The following is a 13,122-nucleotide window of genomic DNA, read 5'->3' as shown; positions in this document are numbered from 1 at the left end:
AAGGGCCATTTTACAAAAATCTGATGCAGATAAACAATGAAAATATAAGACTCGTCAACACTGAAAAGGACTTATCTGCAGGCAGCCGTTAACATGCGGATAGATTGAAATCTACCCCTATGTATTTAACGGCTGCTTGGAAACACTGCTGCAGACATAAAAGCCCTAGCGGGTAGCTGCAAATCATTAGCTTTCTGTTAATCATTCCTGCTTGGTCCCTGCAATGTATGTGGTACACATAAAAACCAGAGTTAGTAATACAAACATTTTTATGTATTAGAATGCCCCTTTAATTCATCTCCTGCTAACACCTTTCAGTACCTCTTGTTATAACTAGTGTGTTAGTTCATAGTCCCAGACATTAGCACCTCTCTATCTAAACTTTACTTAGACAGTGGTTGAAGCAAAGATTCTACAAATATCCATCATGTCAGTGTGTAAAATGATATGTTGTGTTGTGACTTTCATGTTGCTATTTCTTTAAAGTTTTATCCTTTGTATGTTTTGATTTTGTGATGGGCAGCGAGGGATCTACGCAGGCAGCATCTGCAAGGATAGAATTTCCCAGTAAGTTTTCCCATAAAAGGAAAATGTGATTATGAACGTAGCTTACAGGAAGATGACAGTTGCACTATACTTCTTAAGTAAAAGCTCAGAAAGGGAAGGATGAAGACATTTCCTAGGAACAAACTGTAAAATCAGTAATAAAATGTATCCCCCAGGTACTACACACACAGCAAGTGGCACCAAACGCTTCTGTAACAGTTCATTAGGGTGAGTGTCTTTAACTGGAATACTGGACCACAGTAAAAAGTATGAAATTATAGAGTACAGCAGAAAATATTATGAAATTATAAAGATTAAAAGCCAGTAAACCCTTATGTTAAAATACTTTTTTTTCATGAAAAAAAGTTAAATCTGTTTATTTTCATTTTGAAGCTTACATGATACATGAAGTGCATATTTGTGTACAACTGGGTCTTAAAGGGATATGAAACCCATTTTTTTTTTTCCGTTTCATGGTTGAGATAGAGAATGGAATTTTAAACCACCTTAAACAACTCTTGGTATCTTTTATTGAAAAGCAGAGATATAAGCTCAGGAGAGTGCACGTGTCTAGAGCACTATATGGCAGCAGTTTTACAAGAATGTTATCCAGTTGTAAGGGCACTAGAGGGCAGCACTATTTCCTGTCATGTAGTGCACCAGATGCCTACCTAGGTATCTCTTCAACTCAGAATACCATGGGTACTAGGCAAATTTGATAAGAGAATTAAATTATAAAAGTTGTTTGGGGTTTCATATCCCTTTAAGGACATGGCCTTACTAGCTGCCCATTTACCACTGAACCAGTTGACAGTGACCCTCCTCACAAACACAAAAACAAAAAAATAAATGTCTCAGTGCAGGAACACAACTGCAGACATGACATGCAAATATCAGTTCTACTGATACTGTTTGTGTACAGGGCTATTTTACAGTCTTACATGTCAAATTTTGATTGGTACAGCTAAATAAACCAGGAACATAAATTCTGACAGAATGTTCAAGGGGTATATTCCTGGACTGCTTGCAAGATGCAAACCCTACACATTTTACTAAGAAAGGTATGGTTTTAAATGCCTTTAAAACATTATATATATATATATATATATATATATATATATATATATATATATATATATATATATATATATTGTTGTATTGCAGTGCTAACATATACTATGCATAAATAAACAATTTGATGCAAAGTTCCTTTAATGCAAAGTTCAGGACTGAGTTATTTACCATAAATGCCATTTAACCCACAACACTTATGAGCACTACATATTTCTAAATGTGTTGACTGCTTCTTAAAGGGACAGTGTACTCTGAAATTGTCTCCTCTTTAGTGTGCTCTCAATGATTCATTTTACCTGCTGGAGTGATGATCTATTTTACCTCTTATAATCCCCTCTGCAGTAGTGTAGTGGATCACTCCCTCCTAGTAAAATATCTTCTGTAGCGTAGGTAACCCTCCTCTTCCTTGCTCTCACCCCCCACTCCGGCCATTGGCCGCCCACCCCCCTCCCTCCTTCTCACCCCCACTACCTACGGCTCCACTGCAGCAAATACAGACAGCACAGTGACACAGAGTTTATCCGTTTGTATTGGTGATCTGGCTTCATATGGCAAAGGAAGCACTATCCCTGTTACTGTCTCTGGCTGCAGTCTTAGGTCTCAAAGCTGACAGCGGAGACCACAGCATGAGGCAGAAGGTTAGACGTAGGTACTACATACACAGGGTATACTATGACGCAGTACCTATATTCATATGCTTTAGGCGTTAATACTGTTATTCATGTGCACGAGCAGTAGGTGCCAGCAGTGTTTGCTGTCATGTAATGTTCCAGACACATGCACATGGAAACTTTTTTTTTAAATTGTAAGTACTTGTTTGTTTTTTAATCAATGGATGTTAAAAGGGACATTAGACTAAAAAAATTAATCATTAAAAAAAAAGTTTAATTATGCTTTTAACCCCCCCCCCCCAAAAAAAAATTCTAATGTACATCATTGTTTGTTTTTGGCAGCTTTTTCTATAATTTACCCTAAAAACTGATTTATTTTTCTCTGCCCACAGAAAGGAATCCTGCAGTTATGATGATGTAACAAAATTCTACACAGGGGGGCTTGTTTTGTAGACGCTCGTTAGGCTGATGAGGGGTCTCACTGTTCAAAATCCAATCAGGCTCATTTTACCTATGTTTTGTAGTCAATTGCCTTTTGCAGCGATTAACATATAAAGTTAAATATTGCATGTCTGTTAAAGTCGTCTCGCTGGATAGAATGGTATTTGTACTGGCAATCTTGTAAATGCAAAAATGGTTGATCGTGGGAGTTCCAGCGTGTTCCAGGGGCGTCATGATTTTTCACGTAAACTGTGACTCAGTATGCAGGTTTGAGATAGAGGCAATTGCAGGGTCGGATTGGGAAACCAGACCGGTGTTCTATCGAAAACTCCAAGAAATCGAAAACTCCAAGATTACGTCACTTCCGTTGAATCCATATATCTGATTGGTTGTGCATCCTGTCCCTCACTGCGACATGGGCCAATCAGATGGGACTGTAATCGCCTATCTTCACTATCTATTTTGGGGTGGATGCCAGAGGATCGGCGGTGCGCACCCCAGACAGAGGCAAAAACATAGAGTTAAAATGTAAGAGTCCAAAGTATTAACCTAATCTTGGAGTTTTTGATTTCTTGGAGTTTTCGACAGAACACCAGCCGTGGAAATGTTAGAAGATGGCCCCAACCCCCCTCCTGGCCCTGCCTCCACCCCTGGCCCCAGCCCCCTTACCATGCCTAGGGTAATTTTTCCTCAAGAACAGGCCCCCACACCCTTATTCGGAGAAGTCATAGGCCACTTTTCTGCCACCACAGAACACCACACCCTTGTCAGGAGCAGAGCGGCCTTGAAGAAATGCGCTATGCATGCGCACAAGGCTCGCTCGATAACTTCCCTGACCAAGCATGTGGCCCTACGGCATCCCGGTGGGCAAATCCAGCACTGGTTGATTGCCCGTGTGAAATATCTTGTCTCTTTTGTATCTCATTATATCAAAGCTGACAAAGATCCCACTTTCTCTTTTTTTTTCTAAATTTTCTGTGCATATTTAAGAGTGAAATGTTTTACGGAGGTTTGTTTTGTAATGTTTTTAAAACTTTTCTGTGATGTTAGTTTCCGTGACAGTGGAAATGGTTCTATGTGGCGTGAAGTTAAAGGTTGCAGCTTTATTGTTTTCAGTGGTACCTATCTCGCCACTCGCTGCTCTGATGAGGGGCATCTCACAATTTTCCAGCTGTGAAATGAAGCAGTGAGTGCTTTTTTTTATTAAGAGATTAGTTTTATGAATGAGGTTACTGCAGGGATACCCTTAGCATTTGCAGGGCCCTGGGCAAGAAAGATTTGTGGGGCCCACAGCCCAGCTTTAATTCCCCTACCCCACATTGCCCACCCCTTCCCAACATTCAGTGTTACTTATATAAAGAATAACACTATGTATTACACCTCAGGATACCATAAACACTTCTTCATAAACAAAATAGAGGCTGTGCATTGCACCTTCTCATACCTTCACCCCTGACAGTGAGGGGCCCCTCTTGCCCAAAGGACAGGCCTGGTTTACTGATTCTTGGTTAGTGATTGCTTAACCAGTCCATAAACTTATTTATATCGGTCATAGAAAAGGAGATACGATGAACATAATCAAGAGGCTTTCAAAGGGTATATCCCTGAACTGCAAAAAAACATTGCATACGAAAATTGTAGTTTAAAACAATTTAAAAATATTTATTTTGTATGCAGATCTTTTGTAGACAGAGCTTTAATGACATAGGATGTCATTGCAATATTCTAAATCCTTGAAGGCCGCCTCTTATCTGAATGCATTTTGACAGTTTTTCAAAGCTAGAGGGAGTAGCTCACATGTGTTATATAGATAACATAACATTCCCCTTTACTGTCTCTGGCTGCAGTCTTAGCTCTCAAAGCTGACAGCGGAGACCACAGCATGAATACATTATCATATACGTACAGTTGATTTATTGTAATTTTCCGATCTGTATATGAGTGATATAAACAATTTCACAGCAGGTAGGTAGCGGTTGGGAGGAAGAATATATTGTGAAAATAAAGTTTAGTGTAGTATTTAGGTGAGAAGTGAACCCCCCTCATAGGATGTCATTGCAATATTCTGAGTCATATTGTAATTTCCTGCATTCAGGGCAGACACCGCGTCACAGCAGTAAAAGGATATCATATTTCTGTGTGCAGAAGGTTATGATAGAGAGTAAAGGGGGTGTGTATATGTGTGTTTGTATATATGTGTGTGTGTGTGTGGTTGTGTGTGTGTGTGTGTCTGTGTTTGTGTGTGTGTGTGTGTGTGTGTTTGTGTGTAGAATTATTGCGCACACTCACACCCCGTCTCTCTGAACTTACCTGCACTGCTGAGTCACCCTTACACAACGATCACCAGACCATTTATGCTTTCTTTTATTTACAATGCAACTGTCATGTAATCTAAATACTTCCCGGCGAGTTTGTTAATAGAACATTTTTTATGCATTCAATTTTTTTTCTAAATTAAAGACACATTCCTGAAATAAACCCTAGCAACGTCTGTGCATTTAAGGGACAGTCTAGTCAAAATTAAAATTTCATGAATCAGGTAGGGCATGCAATTTTAATCAACTTTCCAATTTACTTTTATCATCAATTTTGCTTTGTTCTCTTGATATTCTTAGTTGAAAGCTAAACCTAGGTATGCTCATTTGCTTATTTCTAAGCCCTTGAAGGCCGCCTCTTATCTGAATGCATTTTGACAGTTTTTCAAAGCTAGAGGGAGTAGCTCACATGTGTTATATAGATAACATAACATTCCCCTTTTACTTTCTCTGGCTGCAGTCTTAGCTCTCAAAGCTGACAGCGGAGACCACAGCATGAGGCAGAAGGTTAGACGTAGGTACTACATACACAGGGTATACTATGACAGTACCTATATTCATATGCTTTAGGCGTTAATACTGTTATTCATGTGCAAGAGCAGTAGGTGCCAGCAGTGTTTGCTGCCATGTAATGTGCCAGACACATACACTCTACCTACCTGGGTATAGTATCTCTTCAACAAAGGATTCAATGAGAACAAAGCAAATTTTATAATAGAAGTAACTTGGAATCTTTTTTTTAAAATTGTAAGTACTTGTTTGTTTTTTAATGTTAAAAGGGACATTAGAATAAAAAAAATAAAAAATTAAAAAAAGTTTAATTATGCTTTTAACCCTCCCAAAAAAATGTTGTAATGTACATCATTGTTTGCTTTGGCAGCTTTTTCTATAATTTACCCTGAAAACTGATTTATTTTCCTCTGCCCACAGAAAGGAATCCTGCAGTAATGATGATGTAACAAAATTCTACACAGGGGGGCTTGTTTTGTAGACGCTCGTTAGGCTGATGAGGGGTCTCACTGTTCAAAATCCAATCAGCTCATTTTGCCTATGTTTTGTAGTCAATTGCCTTTTGCATCCATTAACATATAATGTTAAATATTGCATGTCTGTTAAAGTCGTCTCGCTGGATAGAATGGTATTAGTACTGGCAATCTTGTAAATGCAAAAATGGTTGATCGTGGGAGTTCCAGCGTGTTCCAGGGGGATGAGATTGGGAAACCAGACCGGTGTTCTATCGAAAACTCCAAGAAATCGAAAACTCCAAGATTACGTCACTTCCGTTGAATCCATACATCTGATTGGTTGTGCATCCTGTCCCTCACTGTGACACAGGCCAATCAGATAGGACTGTAATCACCTATCTTCACTATCTATTTTGGGGTGGATGCCAGAGGATCGGCGGTGCGCCCCCCAGACAGAGGCAAAAACATAGAGTTAAAATGTAAGAGTCCCCGGTATTGACCTAATCTTGGAGTTTTTGATTTCTTGGAGTTTTCGACAGAACACCAGCCGTGGAAATGTTAGAAGATGGCCCCAACCCCCCTCCTGGCGCCGTCTCCACCCCTTGCCCCAGCCCCCTTACCTTGCCTAGGGTAATTTTTCCTCAGGAACAGGCCCCCACACCCTTATTAGGAGAAGTCATAGGCCACTTTTCTGCCACCACAGAACACCACACCCTTGTCAGGAGCAGAGCGGCCTTGAAGAAATGCGCTATGAGAGTTTTTTTTATTAAGAGATTAGTTTTATGAATGAGGTTACTGCAGGGATACCCTTAGCATCTGCAGGGCCCTGGGTAAGAAAGAATTGTGAGGCCCCACAGCCCAGCGGCGCTCTTATTCCCCTACCCCATATGCCCTGCTCCCTGTATTGCCCACCCCTTCCCAACATTCAGTGTTACTTATATAAAGAATAACACTATGTATTACACCTCAGGATACCATTAACACTTATTCAAAAACAAAATACAGGATGTGCATTGCACCTTCTCATACCTTCACCCCTGACAGTGAGGGGCCCCTCTTGCCCAAAGGGCAGGCCTGGTTTACTGATTCTTGGTTAGTGATTGCTTAACCAGTCCATAAACTTATTTATATCGGTCATAGAAAAGGAGATAAGATGAACATAATCAAGAGGCTTTCAAAGGGTATATCCCTGAACTGCAAAAGAAACATTGCATAAGAAAATGGTAGTTTAAAACAATTTCAAAATATTTATTTTGTATGCAGATCTTTTGTAGACAGACAGAGCTTTATTGATGGAATACATATCATATACGTACAGTTGATTTATTGTCATTTTCCGATCTGTATATGAGTGATATAAACAATTTCACAGGAGGTAGGTAGCGGTTGGGAGGAAGAATATATTGTGAAAATAAAGTTTAGTGTAGTATTTAGGTGAGAAGTGAACCCCCTCATAGGATGTCATTGCAATATTCTGAGTCATATTGTAATTTCCTGCATTCAGGGCAGACACCGCGTCACAGCAGTAAAAGGATATCATATTTCTGTGTGCAGAAGGTCATGATAGAGAGTAAAGGGGTGTGTATACAGTATGTGTGTTTGTGTGTGTGTGTGTGTGTGTGTGTGTTTGTGTGTGTGTGTGTGTGTGTGTGTGTGTTTGTGTGTGTGTGTGTGTGTTTGTGTGTGTGTGTGTGTTTGTGTGTGTGTGTGTGTGTTTGTGTGTGTTTGTGTGTGTGTGTGTGTGTTTGTGTGTGTTTGTGTGTTTGTGTGTGTGTGTGTGTGTTTGTGTGTGTGTATAATTATTGCGCACACTCATACCTCGTCTCTGAACTTACCTGCACTGCTGAGTTACCCTTAGGGCATGTCATTTTAAACAACTTTCCAATTTACTTTTATCATCAATTTTGCTTTGTTCACTTGATATTCTTAGTTGAAAGCTAAACCTGGGTAGGCTCATATGCTAATTTCTAAGCCTTTCAAGGCTGCCTCTTATCTGAATGTATTTTGACAGTTTTTCAAAGCTAGAGGGAGTAGTTCACATGTGTTATATAGATAACGTGCTCACGCCCATGGAGTTACCTAGGAGTCAGCACTGATTGGCTAAAATGCATGTCTGTCAGAAGAACTGAAATAAGGGGGCAGTCTGCAGGGGCTTAGATACAAAGTAATCACAGAGGTAAAACAGTATATTAATACGTTAAGCAAAAGATTGGGGATCAGAATCTCCAGGAATTGTACACATAAATAGCACTCTTGTTCCCTAACGTGGAATTGTTAACTGAGTTACAAGATAGCGGATCAGTGAGATAAATTAAAACATAACTTTTATTGGACTATTTTTAAAATAATGGAAAGACAATACAATTAAAAACCCAGGATTGTATCAACTTTAATAGGAATTAAGCAGAGCTTAGAGATGACCGGATTGGACAGAATTTCTGTACTATGAATTGCAAATGTTCGTTATTAATCTCATAACATAGGCTTTGCCTATTATATAGACTGCCTAATCCAAGTAGGAAGAGTTTGCCCTGACACATGCAATAGCATACCTTATTACAGAAAGTTATTGGACAGTAAGGCTAGTAAGATGTAGATGGTTATGGTATATTGTGGTAAAATGTTTGTAACACTTGCAAATCTACTTAGTGCATTTTGTAAGCATGGTACACTAAGAATATCTTTAATAGGTGCTCCTGTAATGGAGTACTGACAATATTTGTCGTTGGTGAGCTTCCTAATTTGCATAGGCGAGAGCTGATTGGGGATATTGCTGTGATCTATTTGTAACAAGTAAACAATGGTACCAGTAAATTGATAATGCTACAATACAAGTAACAATCACTTACAAACTCCCTTAATTTACCCGTCTAGTATGATATGAATACTTAACTAAAAAAGTGCTTTACCTGAATGGTGGTCTGATATACTACAGGTTAATAGTTTACCAAAATCATATATAAGTATATCTCATGTGATTATCAACGTTCTTACACTGTTGAACTATTCTAAATCGATAGTAGCAACTCAGAGATGCTAGTTCATTAGAGTCTAGTCGATCACATTACAGTATCAAAAATACATTCTTACTAAGTATAATATCTTTGCTGAATACTGTGACCTGAATTTAGGCTTTTGAATAGATTTATAAAATATTCTATAAGTTAAGAATATGAGGCACAATTGTAAAAACAAGTTACACCCCCTTGGTATCCTTAAGTTCAACCGCAGCAGTAATGCTTGTATATACATTATGAAGGCATGATACCAAGTTAGGTTTTTTGTCTGTTGATGCAAATGCCCCTATATTCAACCTAAATACAAGAGGCTAGTTCCGATTTGCACTTTCTTGTTGGTATTTATAGCTTTATATCTTAATTGTGTTAAAAAAAAATTCTTTGATAGCGCAATGCCAAAAGTCAACTTATAGGGTTTTTGCTGATAATTATAACAGGATTATTGTAACCTGCGTGCTCTCTGAATGCCGATATAAGGGCATCACAATAATACCTGTAACCAAATATACGAAAATTAAGCCTTAGCTAATGTCTAGAATACTAGACCCCCTCTTTCAAGTATATTAATACGTGTTGGTTATGCAAAACTGGGGAATGGGCAATAAAGGGATTATCTAACTTTTTAAATAATAAAAATTCTGGAGTAAACTGTCCCTTTAATGCGTTTTAATGTTTGTATGTGTTTTGTAATGTGTGTTTTTTTGTATCAGTGTTTCTCTGTGTGTGTGCAGATAACTGAGACAATCTGTGAGGGTCCTAACTCCTGGGGTGGAACAACTATACTTTTTTATGGAATGCAAGTCTCACAGAGCGATGCAAGTAATACTATACAATTGGGCAGCAGGGTATGGGAATGTCCTGGAGTATAAGAGAAGTAAATCTGTGGTAGTGGTGGTTATAGAAATAACATTTTCTTAGAGTGGCAAACACTTAGCTTGCAGAACTCTGTGCATTAAGGCCTGTGGATGGAGTCATCATTGTTCTATAGGTGGAGCAAGGGCAGGTTGAATTGTGGGTGTTCTATGTGCATAGCTGAGTGATATGGGATTGCGATGAAGCAGTTGAGGTTGTGATAAGGTGGTCTGGAAGTGTGGCTAGATGTAAAGGGACAGCGTCAAGGAAGGGCAAGTTTTATCCTCTTCTTCATCCAAAAAAGTCTTCAAATTAAAAGATTGGGCTGTTTTTGAACCTCCATAGAATCGTCCTTATTTGTGGCAGAGTAAAGGGGATCAGAGGGAGAGTATCTGCAGACATTGGCAGAGATCTAAGAAGGTGATTGTATTTGTAAGGTAATGGGAAACCAGTGGAGAAACTGACAGAGCAAAGCCGATGAGAATTGGTTGAGACTGGTAGTGGCATAATCTGAACTGTTTCACAAATGCCAAAGCAATAGAGGGTTTGGAGTAGGACAGGGCGGTGGACAATTTAAAAAACAACAACAAATAGATCAAGAAGGTTTACCAAGGAGAAACATTCTTTAGACTTGGTTGTAAGGAGATCAATTGTCATCTTGGTAATGTCTCTGTGGGGTTTTGGGAGGAAATGTAGCATTGCAAAGGGGCCCAAAAGAAAATATGTAAGAAAATGTGTTAAGCAGCCATCTACATATAAGATGTTTGAGATGCTTAGTGACAAGTAGAAGTAACACTACAGGTGGTATTTGGAGAGGGAGGCTGGTGAACTTCAAATGAAGGTCCCTTTAAGGGATGGTGTAACTAAGGCAACTATAAAGGTTGATGGAAATGTGCCTGTTTTAAAGATGAGATTGAATATGTGTAAATGGATTGTTGTGAGAGAAGTTGAGAGGAAAAGTATCAGCTGTCAGGGAATGGGATCAAGAGTGAATAGTAAAGCTGGATAAAATGTCAGACACCTCATCCCCCATAACAAGTAGTTTTGGAGTTAAGGCTATAGGTAAGTTGATCTTGGGGGTTTATGACCAGCATTGGGGGGGGGGGGGGGGTAGTGGAAGAATAGTTTGTAGGTAAATGTATCAGTTTTGCATTTGAAGCGATTAGCAGGCCTGTTCTGAGATGGACTTTCAAATTAAACTTTTGGGGTGGAAAAAAGAGTTGATATGACAGAAAGAGTATTTGGCTTGGAGTAGTTGATAGCAGAGAAGTAGCTTGAAGAGTAGAAAGTAAGCCAAGGAACAAGTTTCGTGCCATTGCTGCTCAGTCGTCTGGAAATATTTCAATGCGAAGCAGGTCTAGTCTACTTAGTATGCCATGGATCCAATGGGGACAAGGGTGCCATGGGCAGACAATGCTGGGAAAAGCCATTTTGTCAAGGGCTGAAGGATAGTGACAAGACAGGTGTTTTACAGCATTGAGAGGTTGTGGATTTTATGCTTCTATGTTTGGAGGTGGGCGAGCAGTAAAATGTTGTAGGATATAGGACCTACAAAGAGTAAATGTTCAAGTGTGAGAGATCAGTGCAGGAAGGGAGTGGGTATTTCAGTTATCCAGGGATAACACTATTGCTACTCTACTCAAGGCTGTAAGTAAACGTTAGGTATTAATAATGCTTTTACAAACATCCAGAATAACTACTCTTTTTTGGGGCAGTTTGTCAAGTTACTGATGCTGGTGTTGACCGACACTGAGACAGATAAGGATCCGCAGTGCTCATTTTTATAGAGGTGCTAAAACCAATAAAATAGTAAACATATGCTTTCATGACTAATACAGACTTTTAGACTAAGAGGAATAGTGATGTTACCATATAACCCAACATTATGTAAAGCCCACTCATGTAAATTGATGCATATGGCTTAAATGCATTCCTATGCAACCCATTCTGGCAGCCAAAGGGTGAATATTGGGATACGCATTGTCTTCTCTGACTCTGCCAAAATCACATTCCATTCAGTGAACGGTATGAGAACTTACAATATTCCATTCATATGCACTGATGCTGAACAAATGTAATAGTACAGTTTATGGAATTTAACATAATACAAATATCAGCTCTTAAAAATTAAGTTTTTGTGGCTTCTTAATGGAAGTTTGGAAAAGTAATTTAGCAATAAGGGTTATAGCCTCTGTATTCAGTGGTACTGTATTGGGGTATTAGCTGTGCTGCTTCAAGAACTACGTTTTTGGGGGTACTTAGCACTCAGCACAGGGGATAGGAAGGGCGACAGTTTTCCCAATACATTCTACTCACTCTAACCATTAAGTGATTTAACCTTGGTTTATTTTGCAGTGTTTAGTAAATAAACGGTAAATAGTCACAATAACAAAGTGTTTGAATATATTGAGAGAATCTGTTTCTTTCCCCTTGTTTTTTCGGCCCCTTCCTGGTTATTAAATTTTTATGCCCCAGCAAGCTCTGGTGCAATCTTTTCTCTTTGATCCATGAAGCGCAAATTCTGTTTTTCAGCTTTTTTCTACTGCACGAATCACTTAATTGGGAAGTGAGTGTTTTATGGCTCCAGACAAGTCCAAACTTTTTCAAATCTGTCCAGACAAATGCCTTTCTAATGAGTGGTAATGAGAGGTTCATGTCCTAGGGTGTGGGGATAAACTCTCTAGTCTGTTGCAGTTGCGTATAGCGAATATAGGTAGGGATATATATTAGCATATAGGGGAATCCTTGTGTGTAGGTCTATTACAAATGAGCAGACATGGCACAAAGGGATAGAAAGGTCAAAATTGAAATGTGCAATGTATTTAGATTAGCAAAAATGCTTCTAGTAAAAGTCATTCCTGGTTTTCAGAAACATACGCACATATGCTGTGAGGGCCGTGCACAAGAAAAATAAAAACACTGTGCGTCTTCAGAGAGCTGACAGTGGTGAAGATATTGGGGTAGATTTATCATAGTGTGAGCGGACTATGATAAATCTCTCTCTCTCTCTCTCTCTCTCTCTCTCTCTCTCTCTCTCTCTCTCTCTCTCTCTCTCTCTCTCTCTCTCTCTCTCTCTCTCTCTCTCTCTCTCGTCCTTTGGTCATTAGTGTCCATTTAGACCAATCAGAGGCAGACATACACAGGCCCATTTATCAAAGGGCTTGCGGACCTGATCCGACACTGCGGATCAGGTCCGCAAGACCTCGCTAAATGCGGAGAGCAATACGCTCTCCGCATTTAACATTGCACCAGCAGCTCACAAGAGCTGCTGGTGCAAAGCCGCCCCCTGCTGACTCGCGGC

At 39.4% G+C, this 13,122-nt stretch overlaps 1 long non-coding RNA gene across 2 annotated transcripts in view; it reads right to left on the bottom strand.

Annotated features, from left to right (window-relative positions):
- LOC128637959 (uncharacterized) overlaps positions 1 to 13,122 on the bottom strand; it is a 167,440-nt gene that overhangs the window by 45,927 nt on the left and 108,391 nt on the right. Inside the window, exon 1 of one of the 2 annotated variants that reach the window (XR_008399020.1) lies at positions 4,983 to 5,028. The exons of the other annotated variant lie outside the window; for it this stretch is intronic. This is a non-coding gene — a long non-coding RNA (uncharacterized LOC128637959). Of the gene's footprint in view, positions 1 to 4,982; positions 5,029 to 13,122 lie in introns of those variants that run through there. 2 annotated transcript variants of the gene reach the window in all.

Source organism: Bombina bombina, chromosome 8, assembly GCF_027579735.1.
Source record: "Bombina bombina isolate aBomBom1 chromosome 8, aBomBom1.pri, whole genome shotgun sequence".
In the NCBI taxonomy this organism is placed as follows: domain Eukaryota; kingdom Metazoa; phylum Chordata; class Amphibia; order Anura; family Bombinatoridae; genus Bombina; species Bombina bombina.
The sequence above is the reverse complement of the archived record's forward strand: the minus strand, read 5'-3'. Positions and strand labels throughout refer to the sequence as shown.